The sequence below is a fragment of the Mus caroli genome, unplaced genomic scaffold, assembly GCF_978045245.1.
Source record: "Mus caroli unplaced genomic scaffold, Mus_caroli_1 scaffold_10, whole genome shotgun sequence".
Classification (NCBI taxonomy): Eukaryota; Metazoa; Chordata; class Mammalia; order Rodentia; family Muridae; genus Mus; species Mus caroli.
This window is the reverse complement of record NW_028227265.1, coordinates 74,200,436-74,226,407: the sequence shown is the minus strand read 5'-3', so window position 1 is coordinate 74,226,407 and position 25,972 is coordinate 74,200,436. Positions and strand designations below refer to the sequence as shown.

General features: G+C 38.4%; 1 pseudogene; it reads right to left on the bottom strand.

Moving 5' to 3' along the window:
* Positions 1-9,061: 9,061 nt before the first annotated feature.
* Positions 9,062-10,580, bottom strand: LOC147002426 (uncharacterized; annotated as a pseudogene).
* Between the last annotated feature and the right edge of the window lie 15,392 nt (positions 10,581-25,972).

The following is a 25,972-nucleotide window of genomic DNA, read 5'->3' as shown; positions in this document are numbered from 1 at the left end:
ATCCACCATATTAACAATTGAAAGAAAAAACCCCTCACGATTATCTTATAAGATGCTTAAAAAAGCCTTAGACAAAATTCAATATCCCTTCATGTTAAAAGTCTTGGAGAGATCAGCAATTCCAAGCATATACACAAGCACCAAAAAAAAGTCAATATACAGCAAACCAATAGCCAACATCAAATTAAATGGAAAGAAACATAAAACAATTGGACTAAAATCAGCGAAAAGACAAGGCTGTTCAGTCTCTCCATATCTCAATATAGTATGAGAATTTCTACCTAGAGCAAAATACAGCTAAAGGAGGTCAAGGGGATACAATTTGGAAAAGAAAAAGTATAGCTATTCCCAAATGAAAGTGTAATATACATAAGGGGCCCTTAAAAATTCAAAAAATAATATATAGCTCACATGTCCGGTTCAGCAAAACATCCGCCCAAAAGATAGTTTCCAGGAAGATATCACAGGACACAATTGAAATCTTCCCCTTCTGCTCTCCTGTGAAACCAGAAATACTTACTTCTTGAGCAACAAAAAAAAAAAAAAGCATGCAGGACCTGATGTAGATCACCTGCATATTTGTAGCAAGTATGCATCTTGGTCATCATGTGGGTACCCTTACTTACAATCAGAGAGGTGACTATCTCTGACCCTGTTCCCTGCTATTGGATCCACTTTCTCTACCTGGACTGTGTTGTTAGACCTCAGTGGGAGAGGAGGTGCTTATTCTTATTGGGACAAGATGTTCCAGCATGGATTGGAACACAAGGGGGTGAGGCTATACCCTTTTCTGAGAAGAAGGGGAAGGGTAGCAGGTAGAAGGATTTGTAAGGGTCACACTAAGAAGACAGGAGGGAGGGGAGCTGCTTTGTTGAGGTAATGTAAATAAAATATATATTATAAAAAAAAGAACAGAATCCTCGAAAGAATAATTTTTAATGCTGGAGAAGTGATCAAAGAAATGTTAAATATCCTTAGGCTTCATGGAAATGTAAATAAAATAAAAATCTCTAACATTCTATCTTAATAGATCAGAATGGAAAAGTTCAAAATCTCAAGTGACAACACATTCATACAAGGTTGTGGAGAAGGGGAACACTCTTCCACTGCTGATGGGAGTGCAAGCTTGTACAACCACTCTTGAAATCAGTTTGGGAGGTTCTCAGAAAAATGGAAAAGTTCTAATTCAAGACCCAGCTATAACACTTGGGCCATATATATAAAGGTTGCTTCACCATACCAAAAGAACACTTGTTCAACTCTGCTCAAAGCAGTTTTTTTTTATCATTTCTTTTTTTTTAAATTTTTAATATTTTTTATTACGTATTTTCCTCAATTACATTTCCAATGCTATCCCAAAAGTCCTCCATACCCCCCCCCCTACTTCCCTACCCACCCATTCCCATTCTTTTGGCCCTGGCATTCCCCTGTATTGGGGCATATAAAGTTTGCAAGTCCAATGGGCCTCTCTTTCCAGTGATGGCCGACTAGGCCATCTTTCAATACATATGCAGCTAGAGACAAGAGCTCCGGGGTACTGGTTAGTTCATATTGTTGTTCCCCCCTATAGGGTTGCAGATCCCTTTAACTCCTTGGGTACTTTCTCTAGCTTCTCCATTGGGAGCCCTGTGATCCATCCGATAGATGACTGTGAGCATCCACTTCTGTGTTTGCAAGGCCCCGGCATTGTCTCACAAGAGACAGCTATATCTGGGTCCTTTCAGCAAAATCTTGCTAGTGTATGCAATGGTGTCAGCGTTTGGAAACTGATTATGGGATGGATATCTGGATATGGCAGACTCTAGATGGTCCATCCTTTCATCACAGCTCCAAACTTTGTCTATGTAACTCCTTCCATGGGTGTTTTGTTCCCAATTCTAAGAAGGGGCACAGTGTCCACACTTTGGTCTTCATTCTTCTTGACTTTCATGCGTTTAGCAAATTGTATCTTATATCTTGGGTATCCTAAGTTTTGGGATAATATCCACTTATCAGTGAATACATATTGTGTGAGTTCCTTTGTGATTGTGTTACCTCACTCAAGATGATGCCCTCCAGGTCCATCCATTTGGCTAGGAATTTCATAAATTCATTCTTTTTAATAGCTGAGTAGTACTCCATTGTGTAAATGTACCATAATTTCTGTATCCATTCCTCTGTTGAGGGGCATCTGGGCAATTTCCAGCTTCTGGCTATTATAAATAAGGCTGCTATGAACATAGTGGAGCATGTGTCCTTCTTACCATTTGGGATATCTTCTGGATATATACCCAGGAGAGGTATTGCTGGATCCTCCGGTAGTACTATGTCCAATTTTCTGAGGAACCGCCAGACTGATTTCCAGAGTGGTTGTACAAGCTTGCAATCCCATCAACAATGGAGGAGTGTTCCTCTTTCTCCACATCCTCACCAGCATCTGCTGTCACCTGAATTTTTGATCTTAGCCATTCTGACTGGTGTGAGGTGGAATCTCAGGGTTGTTTTGATTTGCATTTCCCTGATGATTAAGGATGTTGAACATTTTTTCAGGTGCTTCTCAGCCATTCGCTATTCCTCAGGTGAGAATTCTTTGTTCAGTTCTGAGCCCCATTTTTAATGGGGTTATTTGATTTTCTGGAGTCCACCTTCTTGAGTTCTTTATATATATTGGATATTAGTCCCTTATCTGATTTAGGATAGGTAAAGATCCTTTCCCAATCTGTTGGTGGCTTTTTTGTCTTATTGATGGTGTCTTTTGCCTTGTAGAAGCTTTGCAGTTTCATGAGGTCCCACTTGTCAATTCTCAATCTTACAGCACAAGCCATTGCTGTTCTATTCAAGAATTTTTCCCCTGTGCCCATATCTTCAAGGCTTTTCCCCACTTTCTCCTCTATAAGTTTCAGTGTCTCTGGTTTTGTGTGAAGTTCCTTGATCCACTTAGACTTGACCTTAGTACAAGGAGATAGGAATGGATCGATTGGCATCCTTGTACATGATAACAACCAGTTGTGCCAGCACCATTTGTTGAAAATGCTGTCTTTCTTTCTTCCACTGGATGATTTTAGATCCCTTGTCGAAGATCAAGTGACCGTAGGTGTGTGGGTTCATTTTCTGGGTATTCCATTGTATTCCATTGGTCTAATTGTCTGTCACTATACCAGTACCACGCAGTTTTTATCACAATTGCTCTGTAGTAAAGCTTTAGGTCGGGCATGGTGATTCCACCAGAGGTTCTTTTATCTTTGAGAAGAGTTTTTGCTATCCTAGGTTTTTTGTTATTCCAGATGAATTTGCAGATTGCACTTTCTAATTTGTTGAAGAATTGAGTTGGAATTTTGATGGGGATTGCATTGAATCTGTAGATTGCTTTTGGCAAGATAGCCATTTTTACAATGTTGATCCTGCCAATCCATGAGCATGGGAGATCTTTCCATCTTCTGAGATCTTCTATAATTTCTTTCTTCAGAGACTTGAAGTTTTTATTATACAGATCTTTCACTTCCTTAGTTAGAGTCATGCCAAGATATTTTATATTATTTGTGACTATTGAGAAGGGTGTTGTTTCCCTAATTTCTTTTTCAGCCTGTTTATTCTTTGTGTAGAGAAAGGCCATTGATTCGTTTGAGTTAATTTTATATCCAGCTACTGCACCGAAACTGTTTATCAGGTTTAGGAGTTCTCTGGTGGAATTTTTAGGGTCACTTATATATACTATCATATCATCTGCAAAAAGTGATATTTTGACTTCATCTTTTCCAATTTGTATCCCTTTGATCTCCTTTTGTTGTCGAATTGCTCTGGCTAGGACTTCAAGTACAATGTTGAATAGGTATGGAGAAAGTGGACAGCCTTGTCTAGTCCCTGATTTTAGAGGGATTGCTTCAAGCTTCTCACCATTTACTTTGATGTTGGCTACTGGTTTGCTGTAGATTGTTTTTATCATGTTTACGTATGGGCCTTGAATTCCTGATCTTTCCAAGACTTTTATCTTGAATGGGTGTTGGATCTTGTCAAATGCTTTTTCCGCATCTAACGAGATGATCATGTGGTTTTTGTCTTTGAGTTTGTTTATATACTGGATTACGTTGATGGATTTCCGTATATTGAACCATCCCTGCATCCCTGAGATGAAACCTACTTGGTCAGGATGGATGATTGTTTTGATGTGTTCTTGGATTCGGTTAGCAAGAACTTTATTGAGGATTTTTGCATCAATATTCATAAGGGATCTTGGTCTGAAGTTTTCTATCTTTGTTGGGTCTTTTTGTGGTTTAGGTATCAGAGTAATTGTGGCTTCATAGAATGAGTTGGGTAGAGTACCTTCTGTTTCTATTTTGTGGAATAGTTTGTGAAGAACTGGGATTAGATCTTCTTTGAAGGTCTGATAGAACTCTGCACTAAACCCATCTGGTCCTGGGCTTTTTTTGGTTGGGAAACTATTAATGACTGCTTCTATTTCTTTGGAGGATATAGGGCTGTTTAGATCATTAAACAGATCTTGATTCAACTTTGGTACCTGTTATCTGTCTAGAAACTTCTCCATTTCATCCAGGTTCTCCAGTTTTGTTGAGTATAGCCTTTTGTAGAAGGATCTGATGATGTTTTGGATGTCTTCAGCATCTGTTGTTATGTCTCCTTTCTCATTTCTGATTTTGTTAATTAAAATGCTTACCCTGTGCCCTCTAGTGAGTCTGGCTAAGAGTTTATCTGTCTTGTTGATTTTCTCAAAGAACCAGCTCCTTGATTGGTTTATTCTTTGAATAGTTCTTCTTGTTTCCACTTGGTTGATTTCGCCCCTGAGTTTGATTATTTCCTGCCATCTACTCCTCTTGGGTGAATTTGCTTCCTTTTGTTATAGTGCTGTTAGGTGTGTTGTCAAGCTGCTAATGTGTGCTCTCTCTAGTTTCTTTTTGGAGAGACTCAGAGCTATGAGTTTTGCTTTTAGAAATGCTTTCATTGCGTCCCATAAGTTTGGGTATGTTGTGGCTTCATTTTCATTGAACTCTAAAAAGTCCTTAATTTCTTTCTTTATTCCTTCCTTGACCAAGGTATCATTGAGAAGAGTGTTGTTCAGTTTCCACATGAATATTGGATTTCTATTATTTATTTTATTATTGAAGATCAGCCTTAGTCCATAGTGATCTGATAGGATGCATGGGACAATTTTAATATTTTTGTATCTGTTAAGGCCTCTTTTGTGACCAATTATGTGGTCAATTTTTGAGAAGGTATCATGAGGTGCTGAGAAGAAGGTATATCCTTTTGTTTTAGGATAGAATGTTCTGTAGATATCAGCCAGATCCATTTGATTCATAACTTCTGTTAGTTTCACTGTGACCCTGTTTAGTTTCTGTTTCCATGATCTGTCCATTGGTGAAAGTGATGTGTTGACGTCTTCCACTATTATTGTATGAGGTGCAATGTGTGCTTTGAGCTTTACTAAAGTTTCTTTAATGAATGTGCTGCCTTTGTATTTGGAGCATAGATATTCAGAATTGATAGTTCCTTTTGGAGGATTTTACCTTTGATGAGTATGAAGTGCCCCTCCCTGTCTTTTTTGATGACTTTGGGTTGGAAGTCAATCTTATCAGATATTAGAATGGCTACTCCAGCTTGTTTCTTCATACCATTTGCTTGGAAAATTGTTTTCCAGCCTTTCATTCTGAGGTAGTGTCTATTGTTTTCTCTGAGATGAGTTTCCTGTAAGCAGCAAAATGTTGGGTCTTGTTTGTGTAGCCAGTTTGTTAGTCTGTGTCTTTTTATTGGGGAGTTAAGTCCATTGATATTAAGAGATATTAAGGAAAAGTAATTGTTGCTTCCTGTTATTTTTGTGTTAAATTTGGCGTTCTGTTCTTGTGGCTGTCTTCTTTTAGGTTTGTTGAGGGATTACCTTCTTGTTTTTTCTAGGGTGTGGTTCCCGTCCTTGTATTGGTTTTTTTCTGTTATTATCCTTTGAAGGGCTAGATTTGTGGAGAGATAATGTGTGAATTTGGATTTGTTGTGGAATACTTTGGTTTCTCCATCTATGTTAAAAGAGAGTTTGGCTGGGTATAGTAGCCTGGGCTGGAATTTGTGTTCTTTTAGTGTCTGTATAACATCTGTCCAGGATCTTCTGGCTTTCATAGTCTCTGGTGAAAATTCTGGTGTAATTCTGATAGGCTTGCCTTTATATGTTCCTTGGCCTTTTTCTCTTACTGCTTTTAGTATTCTATCTTTATTTAGTGCATTTGTTGTTCTGATTATTATGTGTCGGGGTATTTCTTTTCTGGTCCAGTCTATTTGGAGTTCTGTAGGCTTCTTGTATCTTCATGGGCATCTCTTTCTTTAGATTTGGGATGTTTTCTTCTATAATTTTGTTGAAGATGTTTGCTGGTCCTTTGAGTTGAAAATCTTCATTCTCATTCACTCCTATTATCCGTAGGTTTGGTCTTCTCATTGTGTCCTGGATTTCCTGGATGTTTTGAGTTAGGATCTTTTTGCATTTTCCATTTTCTTTGATTGTTGTGCCGATGTTCTCTATGGAATCTTCTGCACCTGAGATTCTCTCTTCCATCTCTTGTATTCTGTTGCTGATGCTCACATCTATGGTTCCAGATTTCTTTCCTAGGGTTTCTATCTCCAGCCTTGCCTCACTTTGGGTTTTCTTTATTGTGTCTACTTCCCTTTTTAGGTCTTGGATGGTTTTATTCAATTCCATCACCTGTTTGGTTGTTTTTTCCTGCAATTCTTTAAGGGATTTTTGTGCTTCCTCTTTAATGTCTTCTACTTGTTTAGCAGTGTTCTCCTGTATTTCTTTAAGTGAGTTATTAAAGTCCTTCTTGATGTCCTCTACCATCATCATGAGATATGTTTTTAAATCCAGGTCTATCTTTTCAGGTGTGTTGGGGTGCCCTGGACTGTGCGAAGTGGCAGTGCTGGGTTCTGATGATGGTGAGTGGTCTTGGTTTCTGTTAGTAAGATTCTTACGTTTACCTTTCGCCATCTGGTAATCTCTGGAGTTGTTATAGTTGTCTCTGTTTAGAGATTGTTCTTTGGTGATTCTGATTACCGTCTATCAGCAGTCCTGGGAGACAGGCTCTCTCCTCTGAATTTCAGTGGTTAGAGCACTCTCTGCTGACAAGCTCTCCTCTTACAGGGAAGGTGCACAGATATCTGGTGTTTGGACCTCCTCCTGGCCAAAGAAGAAGGCCCAAAACAGGACCATTCCCAGATGCTGTGTTGCTTTGGCAGGTCACAGAAGCTGTCTGCCTCTGTGGTGCACACTCTCACCTGTGCAGACTAAGTTCCTAAGTTCAGCAGAGTCCCGGATTCAAGATGGTGCTCCCTTCTCCTGAGACAGAGGGCTCCCGTGCAGGGCGGGACCACTGTCCTCCGGCTGGGAGGGTGCCGGATGTCTGCGGCCCCAAAAGGGTGCTGCCTCAGCGGTGCTGTGGCTCCTGCCTGTCCCAGAAACTGTCTGCCTCTGTGGTGCACACTCTCACCTGTGCAGACTAAGTTTGCTCAAAGCAGTTTTATAAAAAAAAAAAAAAAAGCCAAAAATTGGAAACAACCCAGATACCCCTCAATGGAAGAATGACTAAGGGAAATGGGATTCATTTACACAATGGAATATTACTTAGCTATTAAAAACAAAGAAATGATGAAATTTGCAGGCAAATAGATGGAAGCTAAAAAATTGTGAAGTAACTCAACTCAAAAGAACATACATTCCATGTAATCACTTATACTTGTATTTTAGCCATAAAGTACATGCCATAATCCACAGACCCAAAAGAAAGGAAGGAAAGAAGGAAGGACAGACAGACAGATACAGAAATAGAAAGATGAAATATGGATTTTCCTCAGTTCTTCAGCTTTTCATGGTACATACTCTATACCCAGCCAAAACAATGTTCATCCCACCAATTATTTCCGTTTTTCCCAAATATCAACAGTTTGACACATGCAAAAGTGTAAAAGAGCATATAAATAATTTATATAAATATAAACATACTCATCTGTGAGGCCTTCTGCATTTGCTTTGGGATTTAGGTTACACTTGGGATACTGGTTACTAAAACTCTTTTATAGTCACGGATTTTTACTTCCACTAGATGTCAGTGTTTGATAATTCTCTGGCAAAGTCTTAGGCTAGCTTTTCTTAAAATTTACTTCTATTAATTTTGTTTGGATTATTGTTTGTTTTGTAAGGAAATAAGCCCTACATGGGAAAATAGAGGACGATAGAGGATTAACAGCACCTTTTGAGGACTGTTTTGTTATTTCATGGGAATTGTTACTCTCGGTGGGATGATATTGTTAAACAGGAGAAAGAATGGCACCCAGAATTAGGCACGGAACCTGGTGAGTGGTTCAGAATGTCTTATTATTGTTTACCTGTGCATTTCAATTGAATCTGTCCTTATATTGACTACTCTCACTCATGAATTCCTTGCCTCCCCCCTCTATCTTTCTCCCTCCTTCCCTCCCTTCTTCCTTCATCCCTCCACTTCCCCCTCTCTCTCCCCTCCCCTCGCTCATCTTTCACTTTGTGATACACTATAATTTTGGTGTGTGTCCATGAGTATGGAGGTATCCACTGGAGAGTTATGGGTTTAATAAACCTCCCCTAATGATTCAAGTTTTGCCAATGAATAAAAAGATATGATGTTTACAATAGCTATCTAACACAGAAGAAAATGTGTGATTAATTTGACAGTATTTCACTCATAATTTTGATGTTTACTTGAGATATGAATGGAAATATTAGCCTACATGTTCATACATTTATAAAGTCTGTGATGTGCATATATAATAAATGTGAATGTTTAGTATCACCAGGTCACAACTGGAATATTGAAGATTTCATATATTTAAAAGAATTTCTTTCCAAAAATTGCTTAATTAAATTTAAGGTGTGGAAAATTCTGTAGAGAAGTCCTGGGAGAATGCCAAGAGTGGCTGGTGGGAAGTCTGTCCTTAGCCTGAAAACCAGGGTGTACAATGTGACAGTCCCTGGAGGGAAGCACCTGTGGGTCCAGTCAATCCAAGTCTCAGGAGTTGCAGGTTTTGTGGTGGTGGAATGCATCTGAGGATCACCGTTTTAGAAGCGCTTTCTGTAGTCCTTCAGGGTCTTGGCCATGAGAGGAGCAGGTCTTTTAGCAGGGGCATTTTTGGTGCCTGTTTCTCCTGGGAGAAGGCAGGAAGCCCTCTGGGCTCCAGAATGGGCAGGAGCCTCAGAAAGACTATGCGGATTTTGGACAGAGGCAACCCCAGTGAGTCCTGACTCTCCATGTTGGCTGGGGCTCTTGAACTTGGTGAAGAAGGAGACCATCATTGTCTGTCTGGGTTGAGGCCTCTTGGCTCATGTGCTTTGGATGCGGGCTCTGAGGGCTTGAAGCCTCTCCTCTTGGGAACCCTGAAGCTGCAAGGCTGTGGTGGACTCAGGCTGGCTGTAGGATTCCTTGCACCTTTGGGCCAGGAGCCCGGACATCTCTTCTGCCTGCCCAGGACCAGCTTTGTCCTTGCCACCCTGGCAGTGAGCACCATCCCTGGTTCCAGTGTGCTTCTTCTGGACTCTTGCTGCAGGCCTGCAACCTGAATAGACTTGGGTTCTGTTGTTCTTCCTGAGCGCACATCCACAAGGTGAGGCTTCTTGATCCTGCTGAGAGGAAGATGTCTCCTGGTCAAGTTCCCATTCGAACCAGGCTTGTTCACTGGAGTCAGCCTCTGGAATGGCACAGACAGCACTGGGACTCAGATCCATGGAATTTCCAGATTCACCTCGAGGAACCTTTTCAGGAGGACTCTGGTCCTTGACTGGACACGGGGTTCCCACCTCTGCCTCTTGCCCCGTGGACACTCTGAAGAGGAAGGAGAGCAGCACTTCCCATTGAGGCAAGCCCAGGAGGAACCAGCTCCAGGGGCTTCCTCCTGCTCCCAGTTGCCTGGTGGCTGGCACTTTCTGTGCCCACCAAACACAAGCCCAGTGGGCTCCTGTGTCCCAGCCCCGGGCTTTCTGGAGAGGGGCTTGGCCCCTTCCTGCTGCCAAGGCTCCTCCAGCCTCACCCTGGACATTCCTAGGTGCACCAGGTTCTGGACATCTTGCTGCAGCTCAGAGCTCCAGTTTTCTCCTGGATGCGGGCTTTGATTGTGAGGTGCAGTTGTTTGGACCTTTTGTTTGATTTTCCGTTCTTGCTTAAGCAAGAGTTTCTGCCTGAGTGGCTGCTGCTGCTGCTGCAAAGCCAGAGGTAAACCTCTCTTCAATCTCTGTGGGCTTCCTGGGATGATTGCTCCTGGGGCTTCTCTTCTGGTGAGGTGCTCCAGCCTTCTGTTGTGAGGCCCTTCTCCAAGTCAAAGTCCTGCTTGGCCTGCTGAAGCAGGGGTACAAGCAGGAACCCAGTGGACCACTGGGCCACTAAGTCTTTAACAAAGGGGACGAGGAGTTGCTGTTTCTTCAAGGACTTGATGGTCTGTCTGAAGCCAATCTCTGCCAGGCTGTCACACAGAATAGGAAGAGAAGACAGTTCCTTCAGTGTTTTGTAGATCTTTCCTGGGTCGGTCTCCTGGCAAAGGCGATTCAGCAGCTTCTGCAGGATACCTGCCTCAGAGCTTGTCTCCATGACTGTTCCAGAGTACAAGACTGGATATTCTAAGTTCGATCTGCACGCCAGACTCAGCTTGTGATCTGTCTCTAGTCAGGTGTGTGGTCTCCTGAGCAGAGAGAGAACACCTAGGGACAGAAGCTCACAGCTTAGATTAGAAGCCCTTGCCTCTCAGGCATCCCTTTTTATACCTGTCCCTGACAGGTAGGACCTCAGCCACGCCCAGTCTCAAGATGGCTGCTACACACAGGTATGGAAGCCATGCCCAGTCGCCAACTCTCAAGGTTTCCGGTTGGCCTCCAAACAGTGACCTGATAGAAAAAAAAAAAAAAAATGAGCTCCTGACTTAAGGACTCCACAAAGTGAGCCTCTGGAAGACCCTCAGTGGAGTTCTAGGGAGAGGCAAATTTCAGGGCAAACCAATCAGCCTCAAGGGCACGCCATGGATTTCTGCCTATAACTGCCCAGTGAACGAAAGTATTACATATATATATATATATATATATATATATATATATATATATATATATATATATATATATGAAATAGAGCAATCTACCAACCAAAACAATATCACAATCAACACCAACACCAACACCAAAACCAAATTCAAAACCAAAACCAACTAAATCAACCAACAAAGAAAACCGGATGGAATCTGCTCTCCTCATACATTTCCTCATACTGCAAAATGGCGACCCAGCCATGTGACCTCCACCCCCTGAGCCTCCCCTGGGCAACAACTTTTCTTTTGTAGGAAAACTTATTGAAGGTACCTTTTTGCCACAAGCCATTTGCTGTTTCTTCCCAAGACCTTGTAGCCAATGGAAATTCACACAGGTACATGGGACCAGGTGCACAGCCTTTGCATTTCAGGGTTGTGGATGGGATTCTTTGTCTCTATGTCTAGGGTTATCTGCACCTTGCATTGAATTCATTCTGATTGAATCTTTGCCTGCTTCTCTGGCTCATGCCTGTCAATCTTTTTCTCACTATCAATGTTTTATCTCTCTTTTCTGTCTCTCCTTTACACACTATGTGTGATTACTCTAGAAATTCGTTGGTATACTACTGGTTTTCTCCTTGGCTTTTGCTGACCCCAATATTTGACCTTGCTTGAATTCCATGGACTCTTTAACTGCTGTTCTTATTTTATGCACCAGTATATCTGAACACTTACTCTAATGAGACTTAATGTCTGGGAACTTTGGCTTAAGTTTGTTCTCATTTCTGTGTACAGCAATTTCTTTCTATCTCTCTTTTTGTTTGTTTTTGTTTGTATGTGTTTTTTTGTGTTTGTATCCTTGTCTTCATTGCACACATACAAATTGACCTAATACACACAGACACAAGATTTCTTACAGACATACACACACACACACACATACACACAACACACTCACACATTTAAAATATATTTCTTTCTTTTATTGACTCTTCCCTCTCCTTTTGTCTTACACTCTGTTTATTTTGTTTGTGTCCTATTCTTCAGCACTCACAATCCCTTAGGTTTACCCTCACATACACAGAGACACACTCTGAAAAACACAGTTTTGTTTTGCTTTTGCTCACTGTTTTTCCTTTGAATATTTAATAGCTTTTAGTTTCACTGCCTTAATTCTTCCTTGATTTTGCATTTCAACACACACTTATGTGCCTACATCTCTATGTCTTTATGTATCTACTCTTTGGTATATTATCCTTTATTTGTGTTTGTAATATGGTGTGTATACTGGTAGTTTATTTGTCTAACTGCTAAGCAAGTATCAATTTTTATATGTATCAATCATTTTAAGGATTTTTTTAACACAAACTCACAAATTAGATTTGAAGATAGATATTGATTTATTTTTCAACATGTTTTTTAAGTTGACATGGGACAACCATTAAGGTGTGGAAAATTGTATACAGAAGTCCAGGGAAATAGCCAAAAATGGCTGCTGTGAAGTGTGTCCATTTCCTCAAAATCAGGGTGTTCTATGTTGCAGTTATTGGAGGGAAATGTCGATTTGTACAGTTCATCTTAGTCCAGGAGTTTCAGGCATTCTGATGGTGGAGAGCATCTAAGGTTCACTTTTTTGAGAACCTATTGCTTTAGTCCCTGAATACCATTCCAGTATTCTCAAATCATAGCTAAACATAAGGCATGTGTAACCCTATAACTTTGATGGGCTTATGGAGGATCTTCTGTCCACTAAAGGAAGCACATCACAGGAGTGTGTATGCTCTTTGTTGGTTCTACTTCACATTTCCTTAGAACATAGTGATTTTCAAAAACCTGTGTATTCATTTTCTGTGTTACAATGACTTCACATATGTAACTACACAGAGAACTGTGAAATTCACTCCTTCCATCAATGTCCATAGTAGGAACATTGTCTTCATTTATTTTTCCAGGGCTATTGGGTTTTTATACTATGTGCTTTGAACATGATCTCTTGGGGCATTCTCTTTTGTTAAAAATATCATAAAGGGCCGGGCATGGTAGTGCACACCTTTAATCCCAACACTCAGGAGGCAGAGGCAGGCAGATTTCTGAGCTTGAGGTCTACAAAGTGAGTTCCAGGACAGCCAGGGCTATACAGAGAAACCCTGTCTCAAACAACCAAAAAAAAAAAAAAAAAACAAAAACAAAAACAAAAAAAACCCACCATACCAAAACAAACCAAAACCAAAACAAAAAACAAAAAAATCCCAAAAATATTATAAACATTCCAGACAGTCAAATTATCTAGTATTATAATAGAATGAATTTGCCTACACAGGAGAAGTTTACATATTCCTGATTAATGGCTAGAAAGTTTAGCCACTCTAGTTAATTATCTACAGGCTTGCTGAGAAAAGACACCAATGATTCTTCAAGGTCTATTGGATAATGTCAGAACTGCATGCCTTCTTCCTTCTTCCCTTCTTTGTTCCCTCCCTCCCCCCAGACCTTCCCTCTGCATACCTTCCTCTCCCCCAACCCCTCCTTGCTACTCCACTCCCTCTGTTCCTTCTTCCCTCCCTCTCTTTCTTTCTTCTACTTTTGCCTTTTGCTTCTTTCAAGTGTTGATTTTTACAAAACAGAGAGTTTTATGTTAATATTTTGATACTCTTAGGCTCACTTAAAAATTGTACTTAGCTGGTTCTCTGTTAAGGAATTATTGTATATAATGATTTTGAAATCATTATATCATTATAATGTATCATTATAATGATACAAGGTATCATTATTACTGTTGCTTCAAAAGAAAGACAATAAGATTATACCTGTATCATCAGAGGTATTATCATTGTAGGCAATGGAATGGTACCTGTATTTAAAGACAAATTCACTGACAGTCCTGTTTAAAATTATTTAGAATCACTTCCAATCTCTAAAATGAAAGTGAGAGCAATATGATTCCTAAGTTCAGTGAACAGAAATGGACATTGCATGTGTGTAAAAATCATACATATTTATAAAATACCTTCATAACAAATAATTAGGCTACCAACAAACAACAGATTTCATATTAGAATATCTTAAATCAAGAAGGGGAAAACTAGATCAAGCACAAAATATTGGTAAGGAATTGTAAATTTATTGTTAACCTAAAAATATCTTCTTACATTTTGCCTTACCTTTTTAATTTTATTATATTGAAGGAGAAACAGATCAAGAAGTGCTACTCAGTATATACTATATTGGATAATTCAAGGCAAATATCCCTGTTCTATACTGTAAAAATCCATAGAAACAGATGTTATAATCTTATGCATTCCTTGGTAATAATAATCAATTGAAAGAAATGCTGCAGTACTTTTTAAAATACCATACTATAGCTGAGTAGTATTCCATTATGTAAATGAACCACATTTTCTATATCCATTCTTCTGTCATGGAACATCTACATTTTTTCCAGCTTCTGGCTATCACAAATAAGCCCGCTATGAACATAGTGAAACACATGCCTCTGTGGCATGGTAGGGGCACCTTTTAGGTATATTCCCACAAGTGGTATTCCTGTATCTTCAGATAGATCTATTTCCAATTTTCTCAGGAACCTCCAGATTGATTTCCAGAGTGGTTGTATGAGTTTGCAATCCCACTAGCAATGGAGAAATATTCCTCTTTCTCCACACCCTCTTCAACATCTGTTGTCCCCTGAGATTTTGATCTTAGCCATTCTGATTGGTGTAAGGTGGAATCTCGGGGTCATTTTAATTTAATTTGCATTTCTCTGAATGAGGACATCCTGATTTTTGCAGGCAAATATGGAACTAGAAAATATCATCCTGTGTGAGGTAACACAGACCCAAAAGGATATGTACTCACTAATAAGTGAATATTAGCCAAGAAGAAAGAAAGAAAGAAAGAAAGAAAGAAAGAAAGAAAGAAAGAAAGAAAGAAAGAAAGAAAGAAGGAAAGAAAGAAAGAAGAAAGAAAGAAAGAAAGGAAGGAAGGAAGGAAGGAAGGAAGGAAGGAAGGAAGGAAGGAAGGAAGGAAGAGAGAGAGAAAGAATGAAAGAAAGAAAGAAAGAAAGAAAGAAAGAAAGAAAGAAAGAAAGAAAGGAAGGAAGGAAGGAAGATAGGAAGGAAGAAAGAAAGAACGAAGAAAAGGAAAGAAAAGAAAAGAAATAAAAGAAAAAAGGAGAAAAAAATCCATGCAGAATACACAAGATACAGTCCACAGAATTCAAAATGCTCAACAAGCTGAAGTGCCCAAGTGAAGATGCCTCAGTCCAACTTGGGAGAGAGAAGAAAGCAATCACTAGTGGGGAGGGAGGGAGGGAGGGACTTGTAAGGGAATGTGGACTGGGTGTGGGGTGGTGGGGAGTAGAGGGGAAACTAATCTGGTATTGGGTGAGGGAAAAGGACTGGAGCCCTGAGGGCCAGCAGAATGAATGTAAACAGACAACCCCTGAAAATAGAAGGTTAGGGGAATCCCCCATAATGCACCAGAGACCTGGGAGGTGAGAGACTCCCAGGACTCATAGGGAGGGACCTTTGATAAAATGATTAAATGGAGAAGGAGCTTATAGAGCCCACCTCCAGCAGGAAGCCGGGGCGTCAAGTGAGGGATGAGGTTGCCATTTTAGTCACACCTCTGATCCATAATTGTTTCTGTCTCAAAGAATTACAGGGATGGAAATGGAGAGGAGCCTGAGAAAAAGAAGGTCCAGCAATAGGCCAAAAATGGGATCCAGGTCAAGGGAAGGTCCCAAGGCTTTATTCTATTACTACAGATATGGAATGCTTTCCAAAAGGGCTCTATCAGGACTGCCCTCCAAAAGACCCAACAAGTAGCTGAAAGAGTCAGATGCAGTTATTTGCACCCAACCAATGGACAGAACCAGGTGACCCCTGTTGTTGAATTAGGGAAGGCTGAAAGAAGCTGAGGAAGAGGGCAACCCCGTAGGAGAACCAGCAGAGTCAATTAATCTGGACTCCTGAAATCCCTCAAACACTGGACGACCAAACAGGCAGCATACAACAGCTGATGTGCCTCAGCCCCCAACACACATATAGTAGAGGACTTCTAGTTCTGTGTTCAATCAGAAATGAAGCACCTTCCCCTCAAGAGACTGGAGGCCACAGAAAATTTAGAGTTCAGGCGGGGTTGAGGTGAGGGGCATCCACATGGAGATGGGGTGGGGTGTGGAGGAGGTGTGGGATGTTGAGGTAGTTGGATGGTGAATGAGGAGTGGCAGGGAATGGAAAATGGAGTATGAAATATAAATTACGAATAAAATGAAATTAAAAAAATGCAACACTATCAAGTTATCTCTGAGTTATAATTTTCACATGTATAAATTATGAGCCATATCAAGGTGCTTTGGGAAAATCATAAAAAAATTGTTCAATTTAGTTACTTTGCCTCACATTGACTGAATGGCTTAGCAAAGGAGGGTCAACAGCTGCTATGAATACAAGATGACTCAAAGCAAGCAAATGGAGAGTATGTAAAAGATCAAATGTGGAACCTTCATTCTTTGGCTTAAGAAAAGCTTGGGCACTCGGTATGATATTTTGGAAGGAAGTGTCTGGGAATAAATATGAAATCCAAGACAGTCAATACACACAAGGCTTCATATGGTTATTCCATTATAACATTTACCAAAAGCCTACTGACCCTCAATTAGAACTTACAAAACTACTTGTATGACCAAACACAAAATTAGTCAGCCTTAACATAATGGAGATTGTCAAGCAATGCATGCATAATTAAATCCAAAATGTCTTGGGGGCATATTTAAGAAGTAAGTTTTAGTATGGTTGGTCCAAAATGGTCCTATTGTGCAGAAATCATTTCTGGAAGTTCCTGTGTAAACGAAATTGAAGTTACCAGAGTTAATAAATAAAATGTAAGACATTCAGTTAAATATAACATCAAAGAAGAATAGTTTAGCATAAGTGCTAAGTATTGTGGACATATCTAGAAAACTTCATTGTTTAAAATTAACATTTACCAATGACTCCTTTGTTTTACACCACAACTTTAATTAGAATTGAATACTGAATGAAAGACTTGGATATTTTTTTTTAATTCCTAGTGACGTTTTCAGATATATATATATATATATATTTTCATTTCATGTATGTGGGTACACGATCTCTTGTCTTCAGACACACCAGAAGACGGCATCTGTTTCCTGTTAATTCATTGAATCCTCCTGAATTAACCAGGAAAAAAACTATAATGCTCTCAACTAATATAACTCGTTTTTGACATGTAATCTTTCACTGAATAGGATGCAGTAATCTTAAAGAGTTGGGAAGTTGTTCCAGATTAAAATAGGCAAATCATTAACTTGAATTATGCAATAATCTTAAATGAGATTGATTTCAAATAATCTTCCCTTTACTCTATTAGTTGAGTTAAATAAGTTCATTTATAATAGGGTATAAAGAAAGCAAATGCTATTTGACTGAAAGTAAATGCACACAATATAGAACAATGGTAGCTCACTGTGGTGGTAACTTAGGTACTTTGAAGGCCAAGGCAACTGAACTCTAATGTCACAGCTAGTTTGGAATATATACTAAGCACCAGACCAGCTGACATTACATATGGATACCCAGTTAAAAACAAACCAAACACAAATATTTAGGGAAATATCATTATATTTAAAGCAAACAATTCCAGTTAATCTTTAAGCATAATTTTCTTAGTCTACATGCCATAAGTTAAGGACTAGAGGAAAATATGAAACAAAAGGGGAAAGGTTAAGAATACCTTGTAAGACAAAATAATTTAATTTTTTAAATTTAATTATTATCTTCTTTTACTTAGTCACTTTGCATCTCACTTATTGCCCTGCTACTGGATACTCCCACCACAATCCTTACCCAATTCTCCCTTTTATTCTCTGAGTGGGTGGAAGACCACTGGGTATCCACCCAACCTGGACACTTAAAGCCTCTGCAAGGCTAGGTGCTTCCTCTCCCACTGAGACCAGACAAGGCATATCAGCTTGAGGAACCACCCTCCCACATGCAGTCAACAGTTTTGGGGATAGTATCTCTTCTAGCTCTTCAGGACCCATATAAATGTCAAACTGCACATCTGCTACATATATGTGGGAAGGCCTAGGTCCAGTCCATATATGTTATTTGGTTGGTAGTTCAGAATTTGAGAGCCCAAGAGTCCAGGTTAGTTGACTCTGTTGAGCTTCCTGTAGAGTTCTTATTCCCCTTGGGGCCTGTAATCCTTCCTCCTATTCTCCAAGCTCCATCCACTGTTTGGCTGTGGATATCTTTATCTGTCTGAGTCACCTGCTAGGTGGAGCCTCTCAGAGACAACATGCTCCTATTTGCAAGTACAACACAGTATCATTAATAGTGGTCTGGATTAGCACTTGCCCATGGGATGGGTCCCAATTTGGGTCAGTTATTGGCTGGCCATTCCCTAAATCTCTGCTCCATTCCCCGTGCCTGTATTTCTTATAGACAGGATAAATTTTTGTTGAAAATGTGAGTGAGTTGAAGTCTCTATTTCTCTACTCTGGTTCCTGCCTTCCCATAGGAGGTAGCATCTTAAGATTCCATATCCCCAATGTAGCTATCCCCATTGATTCTTGTGGGCCTCCTTTAACATAGGTCTCTGTCTTGCCCTTGAGATTTTCCCCTACCTCCTTACCATCATCAAATGCAGATTTACATTTATTTTCATGGCCACCAGCTATCTCTCCTGTCCTTCCCCAAAACTGAGAACCCCCATTCTCCTCCCATGCTCCTCCCAATTCCTTACTTTCATCTGCCTCTTATGACTATTTCTTCCCTCTTCTAAGTGAGATTCAATCTTCCTTCCTTTGGCCTTCCTTCCTGTTTACCTTCTTCGGGCCTGTGGAGTGTAGTAGGGTAGCTGTATATACCATTCCTTTGATTTAGGATATGGATTTCTTCACTCAGGATTATCTTCTCAAGTTCTTTCCATTTGCCTGCAAAATTCCTTGTGTGTCTCTTTTTTATAACAGAACAGTCTTTCATTGTGTAGATGTATCTCATTTTCTTTATCCATTGTTTACAGTTTCTGGGTATTATGAATAAAGCTGATATGAACATAGTTGAACAAGTGTCTTTGTGTGATGTTGGAGTATCTTTTGAGTATATGTCTAGAAGTGATACAGCTGTGTCTATTATAAAAAGCATTGTTAACTCCTTGGCTGCTTTGAAAATTTATCTTTGCATTGTTCCTCGGCAGGGTTACTTGTTCACTGCAGCCACCTTCACCACCCACCACCTCCTCAAATGTAGACTCCTTCAGCTTTCTCTCCAGAGTCCTTGAACCCAACTAATTCTTCACTTGCTGCATCAGGCTACTGTCATGCCACACCAAGCCAGATAGGGCAGAGGACACCGGCTTGGAGATCACCATTGAGGACTTGAAGGAGAAGAAGGAAGTTGTGGAGGAGGCAGAGAATGGAAGAGAAGCACCTGCCAATGGGAATGGTGATGAGGAAAATGGGGAGCAGGATGCTGACAATGAGGTAGATGTAGAAGAGGAAGAAGGTGGTGAGGAAGATAAGGAGAAAAATGAGGAAACTGAGGATTGACGGGCAAGCAGGTAGCTAAGGATGATGAGGATGAGGATGTTGACAGGAAGAGGTAGAAGACTGATGAGGGATCACTACACAGTAAGAGGAAGAGCTAACCTTACTAAGCACTGTGACCTACTCACTCTTCACTTTCTGTCTCAGAATTTAAATCTGGACACCTTCAAGCAGAGAAGCAAGTCCTGCTTGTTTCTACTTTATATTTGTTTTTCCGCAAATTTCAATTGATCCCAGTTCTTCAAATTATATAAAATAAATATACTACCTTGTAGGAATTATAAATTCTTGAAGCTTTAAATGGTTTTAATTTTTTAATAAATAAATAATTTTTAAAATTTATTTATTTCTTAATATGTAGATACTGCAAACTTTACATCAGAAAATACAATCACCTGGGTATAGTTTTCATAGGAAAATATTTAATACTAATTATAAAAAGGGGAAAAGGAAAATGTTCTTTACATCAGCATACCATAGTAAGTTTTAGAGGAGCCATATTTTATTTTTAAAAACTTGCCCAAACAGACTCTGCACAATGTGAAAAGTATATTTAAACTGAAACAGATACTATCCCTACAATGGATTGTCCTTCTCATGACTACTTTTAACCTAAGTGTTAAGAAATATTCATGCATTTTTTATTTTGCCCCCTTCCAAGAGCATGCAATATCTATATTGATCTAGGCAATCTAAGAATAATGATTAATTTAGAAAATGCCTCACAGGCTTGCATAAAGGGCAGCCTTGTGTAGGTTGTATCAAATTGACAAAAGACACTTTGTATTGCACACTACATGCATTCATACTAAATATTATTAAAAACAAAATACTCTTTTCTAGTTACATTTTTATTTTTATTTTAGGTAATAGGTTTTGAGTTAGAGTGAATTTTAAAGGAAAAATGCAATGCTATCTTAACTACCTTCAACTTAGATATTATGTTATTGAGGATATATAACCATTATGATTATGATTATACATTTAGTGTTTTATAAATATAATCTTAGGTGTCAATATAGGATAGCTACAAATTTTTTGGAAACTCAGAATGGTACAAAATGGAAGATGGCTTTTAGCCACAAGATGTCATCATTTGACTTTAGTGAAGTAACAATGACTGACTTGAGGCTTCTCACTGCTCAGAAAAAGTGAAAGCAGTCTACTCTACTAAACCCAACAATAGTGACTTAGTCTACTGTCTTAACCCCTGTTTACCTGTGTAATATAACTTTCTATTCATTTGAAAATGCTGGAATTAGTGAGAACACGGATCTAATAATATATTTAAAGTAAAGGATCCACTTTGTTCTCAAGGTTTTCGTCTATGCAATCCTATTCCTACTTATTAATGTACAAGTGATTGTCATTTCTGAGAATATGAAATAAGCATTCAAAACTCAATTTAGCTCTATATTCTCAGGAAAATAAAATATAAAACTCAGAAAAATCAAGGAAAGTATATATATACTTTTTCTGATATTAAGTCACCTTAAGTTTTCTTGACATAGTTCAGAAACAGGAAAATAAATTCATTATTTAACAGTGGAGGCTTAACTGATGATGAGAGGGAGACATGGCTGGCATTTTCTCTTCTCACTATATCCTTGATTTGAACTCAAATCTGGTGATGTTTTCCTGCTGTTTCATGAGGAAACGACGATGCAGTTATGACAGAGAATGTGAACAGCTCACATTTATGACTAATGGATTTTATGGCATTTTGAACATGAAATTTCAACCCCTGTTCACAACCAGAATGTATTTCCTATTTATGTAAATAGTATTTGCAGAATGTAAACAATTTGACTCAAATAGATCTTCACTACCATTTGCTCTATTATTTTGTCTAAGTATTTTACAGAACTTGAGTAGTAGAAATCCATTTCAATCTCAAGAACTCATTGATTGTTACATTTCACACTCTTGGCAAACTTTCTACTATTTATATATGTACAGGTTTTTTTGCAATTGAAACATGAGGAAAGGGAAATCAATTGGCTATGGATTCTGGACAGTATAATTCCCAGTCAGATACAAGAAAAGAAAAGTTTATGTCTGAGCGTACCATTCCGTAGTGGTATAAATGTTAGGCATTTTAATACATTTTCCCTTTTACTTTTCAATATCACTCTGACTATGCAATGTTTGAACTCTGTGTTAAACTATGTTTTAAGATAAAAACTCTCTGTACATTTAAGTGTTAAGCATGATATTTATATACTGGAGAGAGATCATTACATAGGGATTTAAGGAATATAAATTATATTTTGAAGGCAACCACATAATATTTTATCATTGTTTTCATAAACTGATAGAGTATCATTTACTTTAATATTGTTTCCAGATTATAAAATCCCAGTTCTCCTCAAAGTCCAAGGTCATTTTACTATTTGGAGAACAATGAAGCCTTAATTGCTGATAAAGGAATGAACAGGAAAAAAAAATAATGGATAGGACAGTTGAATATTATACATATATTTCTAAATAGACATTATTTTATAGCAATATTAAAATTCACAGCCATATTGAGTGGAATTTGGAGAGGTTTTCCATTGGCTGCATCTCTACAGATACAGGAGGTCTTAGTCTTTATCATCTGCATGAGAGTGGTGTGCTTATTAGAATGGGTAAATTAACAGGCACATCATTATCATGCCAAGTCTGTAGGCTAATGATTTTATCTGAGTTTTATATCATGTTGATTTGCTCATCTGTAAAAATTCATATGTTTACATTTGTGGTATGATATAGAATCCTAAAAATGCTTTAAAATCCTCCATTTTATCCTATTCATAACCTCCCCCCAAATTTTAAAACCACTAATCTTCTACTATCTATGTGGGTTTTCCTGTTTTCTTTAATGTCATATATTTGAAGTCTTAGGGTTTGCAGCTTTTGTGGATTTCTTTTTTATCGACTAATACAATTTAAGTTTTCCGCCCATAGTTTGCTAACTCATTTGTTTTAGAGTTACACAGTATTTTATTATCTGTCTCATAATGTATTTAGCCATTCACCAACAGTAAAGCACTTGGATGCATATTTTTGGGTATTCTTATTCAAATCATTTGTTTTACTAGCAAGGACTAAAATTCTGGAGTAACATGCTAAGAGTATGTTTATTTCGAGTTGTCATTCACCATCATATCAACCATACAAGAAAACTTCAGTTTGTCCTGACCCTTGGGAAAGTCTAACAAGGTCTGAGGAACCACCTGTGGAGAGAGTTGGGGACAAGAAATACAAAAGAACAGACAGCAAGACTAATGGATCTGATCAAGCTGACAAATTTTATTTTTCCCACGCAGGTTTTATCCCCAATAGAAACAGGATATGGGTAGGGGGATGATGCAGAATCCCTTTGTTTCTGGGGGAATACACCTGTTCCCAAAAACAGGATATTGGCTACGTAAAAAGTTCAGCAGGAGGAACAGAACAGAGTGGGTTGCTAGGTACCTACCTGTCCACAAGATCTATAGCTGTTTGTTCTTAACTGGGGGTAGTCCTTTCCTACAGGAGGCCTCGACTTTTCCCACAAAAATCTCAACTAAGCTAATACTTTTCCACTAAGGCCAAGACTTTGAAAATAGGCACTTATGTCTGACAAGGCAGTTAACATTCAAACAGAGTCGCAAACAGGGTCACTTCCAACTTTAGTTTCCAATCAGAGTCTTAAATTTAGAAATGTCAATTTTTTAAGGAATTTTGGTCTTTCTAGTAGGTATGAGTATTTTCTGTTTTGTTTTGATTTTACATGTTATTTGATTTTGTTAGGTTCTGAGATTTGAGATTCAAAAAATAAGCACTTTTTCTTTTTTCAAACAGTAGAGTATTTTACTTTTTTGCTCTGAATTTCTTTGGATTTTTTCACTTTATAGTGTTTGTTCTGTCAAATTCTTGCTTCTAATATTTGAATATTTTATTGACAAAATGAGTTCATAGCAATTAAAGCTTAGGTAATAATAAATTTAACAACAATTCCAAGATAAAATAAAAATTTTTAAATGTTTGATAATACTTTCTATGATTAGATTTACTCTTATACACTTAATTATATTTTTACAATACAATTTTTTTTTGTTTTGGTCTTTAAAAGATCCCACTAATTTTTTGATTTTTTTGTTTTTATTATCATTTACTTTTTTACACTCCATATTTTATTCCCCCCTGCCCCCATCTACCCCCTGACTGTTTCACAACCCAAGATCAAAACAAGCAAACCTCTTCATTTATATTGTGTTGCTCAGATGGGAAGATCTCTGCTGACATTTGGAAGATACCCTGAAAGGTCAAATGAAACACAATTTGAAATTCTGTTTAAAGATTTCTTAGATTTGCAATTGAAATGTTAGCAAACTTCACAAAACTCTGAGAAATTAATAGAAATGCCATGGTTAAGAATAGGAATATTAAAAAGAATGAAAGTTAGTGAAAAATCTTAAGTATAGAATGAAAAAGATATAAAAGTTAGCAAATAGCCAGGCATGATAGAGGCAGGAGTGTTAGGAGTTTAAGACCATTCTCGCCTGCCAATGCAGTTCAAGGCCAAATTGGAGTACATGGTATCTAGTCTCAAAAATGTCAAACAAGACAAAAAATACATGAAAAAGCAAAAATAGAAGCACTGCTCACTATATAAATGCCAGGGTTATATTTTTTATCATGACTCTATTAAATTCAAGGAAAATAAAAGCTTGGAATGAACACAGAATAATTTTTAAAAACACAGAATCACACTGATTTAAAAAAAATATCAGGGTGAACAAAAATATCAGTTGTTCACAAGCCTAACAACTGTGATGTGATGTCTCTATCATAAATTTATTTTTTTCTGTATTTTATTAATTCCTTGAGAATTGCATACAATGTGTTTTAATAATATTTGCCCTTCTACTAAACCCTCTCATATTTGCTTTCCCTTCCTTTCCCACTGAAATTTGTGTGCTCCTTTTTTTTTTTTGAACACCTGTCAAGAAAAATTGATGCTATTCATATGCTTTAGATGTGGCCTTCCACTGGTTTGATATATCAAGGCCTACACCCTTAAATAAAGTCAGTTCTCTCCATCCTAGCATCTACCATTTGCCAATAGCTCCTTAGCTAGAGGTGTGATGTTATACCTTCACTCTCTATTTTGGGATGTTGTTTGGTTTGGACCTCTACAGTTATACATTCAGCATCAACCAGCATGGCTTTATATGTGCAACCACACTTCTGTGTCTGGAAATCCCTATTTCCTCATAGCTACCTGCTACTTGTGGCTCGTATAATTATTCTATTTCCTCTTCTTCAATAATCCCCGAGTCTTGGGAGGAAGGAGTGTCATATAATGTTCAGTTTAGGGAGGAGCTTTCTACAGTCTTATGTTTTTAGCACTTTGAGCAGTTTGGATTCTCTTTGTTAACTAGGACCAAAGATGCAAGGATGCTTCTCTGATGAGGATTGACCAAAGTACTTATTTATTGTTATAAGCCATTAGAAGTAGATTTACTACTGTATCTATATAATAGAGTAATAGTAATGGCCTATGACTTGTCTAGCCATAAGTCCTTGGTCAGTGTAACAGTGGCAGACATAGTTGTAATTTGTGGAGGAGGACTTAAAGCCAATGACAAAGAGAGTGGTTGTATTTTGACCTTTGATATTTGTTCCACTATTGTGTCAGTGGGCAAGTCTTACCAGATCTGTTGTTATTGTAGTTCACAGGGATCATAGCTAGATAACCCTGATGATCAAGTTTCCTGTATGGTAGGTTGGATGCTTACCAATTTCTAGCACTCTGAAAGCTGTCCAGCGGGGACGCTAGTGAGGCATAGTTTTTCCCTGTTCAATTACATTAATATATTAGTGCAGCAGGAGGCCTGTGATTAGGCAGAGAAAAGGGAAGTAGAGCAAAGAGTTGCAGAAGCAGATAACATCTCTGGAGCAAGAGAGAAGCTAAGATGGATGCAGAAAGACAGGAAGAAGATTCTGACCCCAAGTGGCTTTAAATAACCACAGGTAGTTATGATATCATAAAGGATAGAATCATTGGGAAAACTTGTCTAATCAAGGTGGGCAGCTTTTATCATTATAAATTAGTTCTGAAATTACTGTATTGACATCTTGTGAACTGAGAATTTATTCATATATATATATCTGACTTGTAAATTATAAGCTACTAGAGCTTTGATTTACTTCGTTACTGAAATGTGGGACTGCAGACTACCTGGATTTATGGCTGAGAAGGACTATGCAGTTCAGTGGCTATTTAGAGACAGAGCCAGTGAGACTGCACCAGGGCAGAGAGTTGGCTGGTGGAGTGGGGAACTTTTCGGTCCTTTTAAAATATTTCCTGCAATATGCTAGGTGGATATAGGTTTGATTTCTACAAAGACAGGAAATCAAATG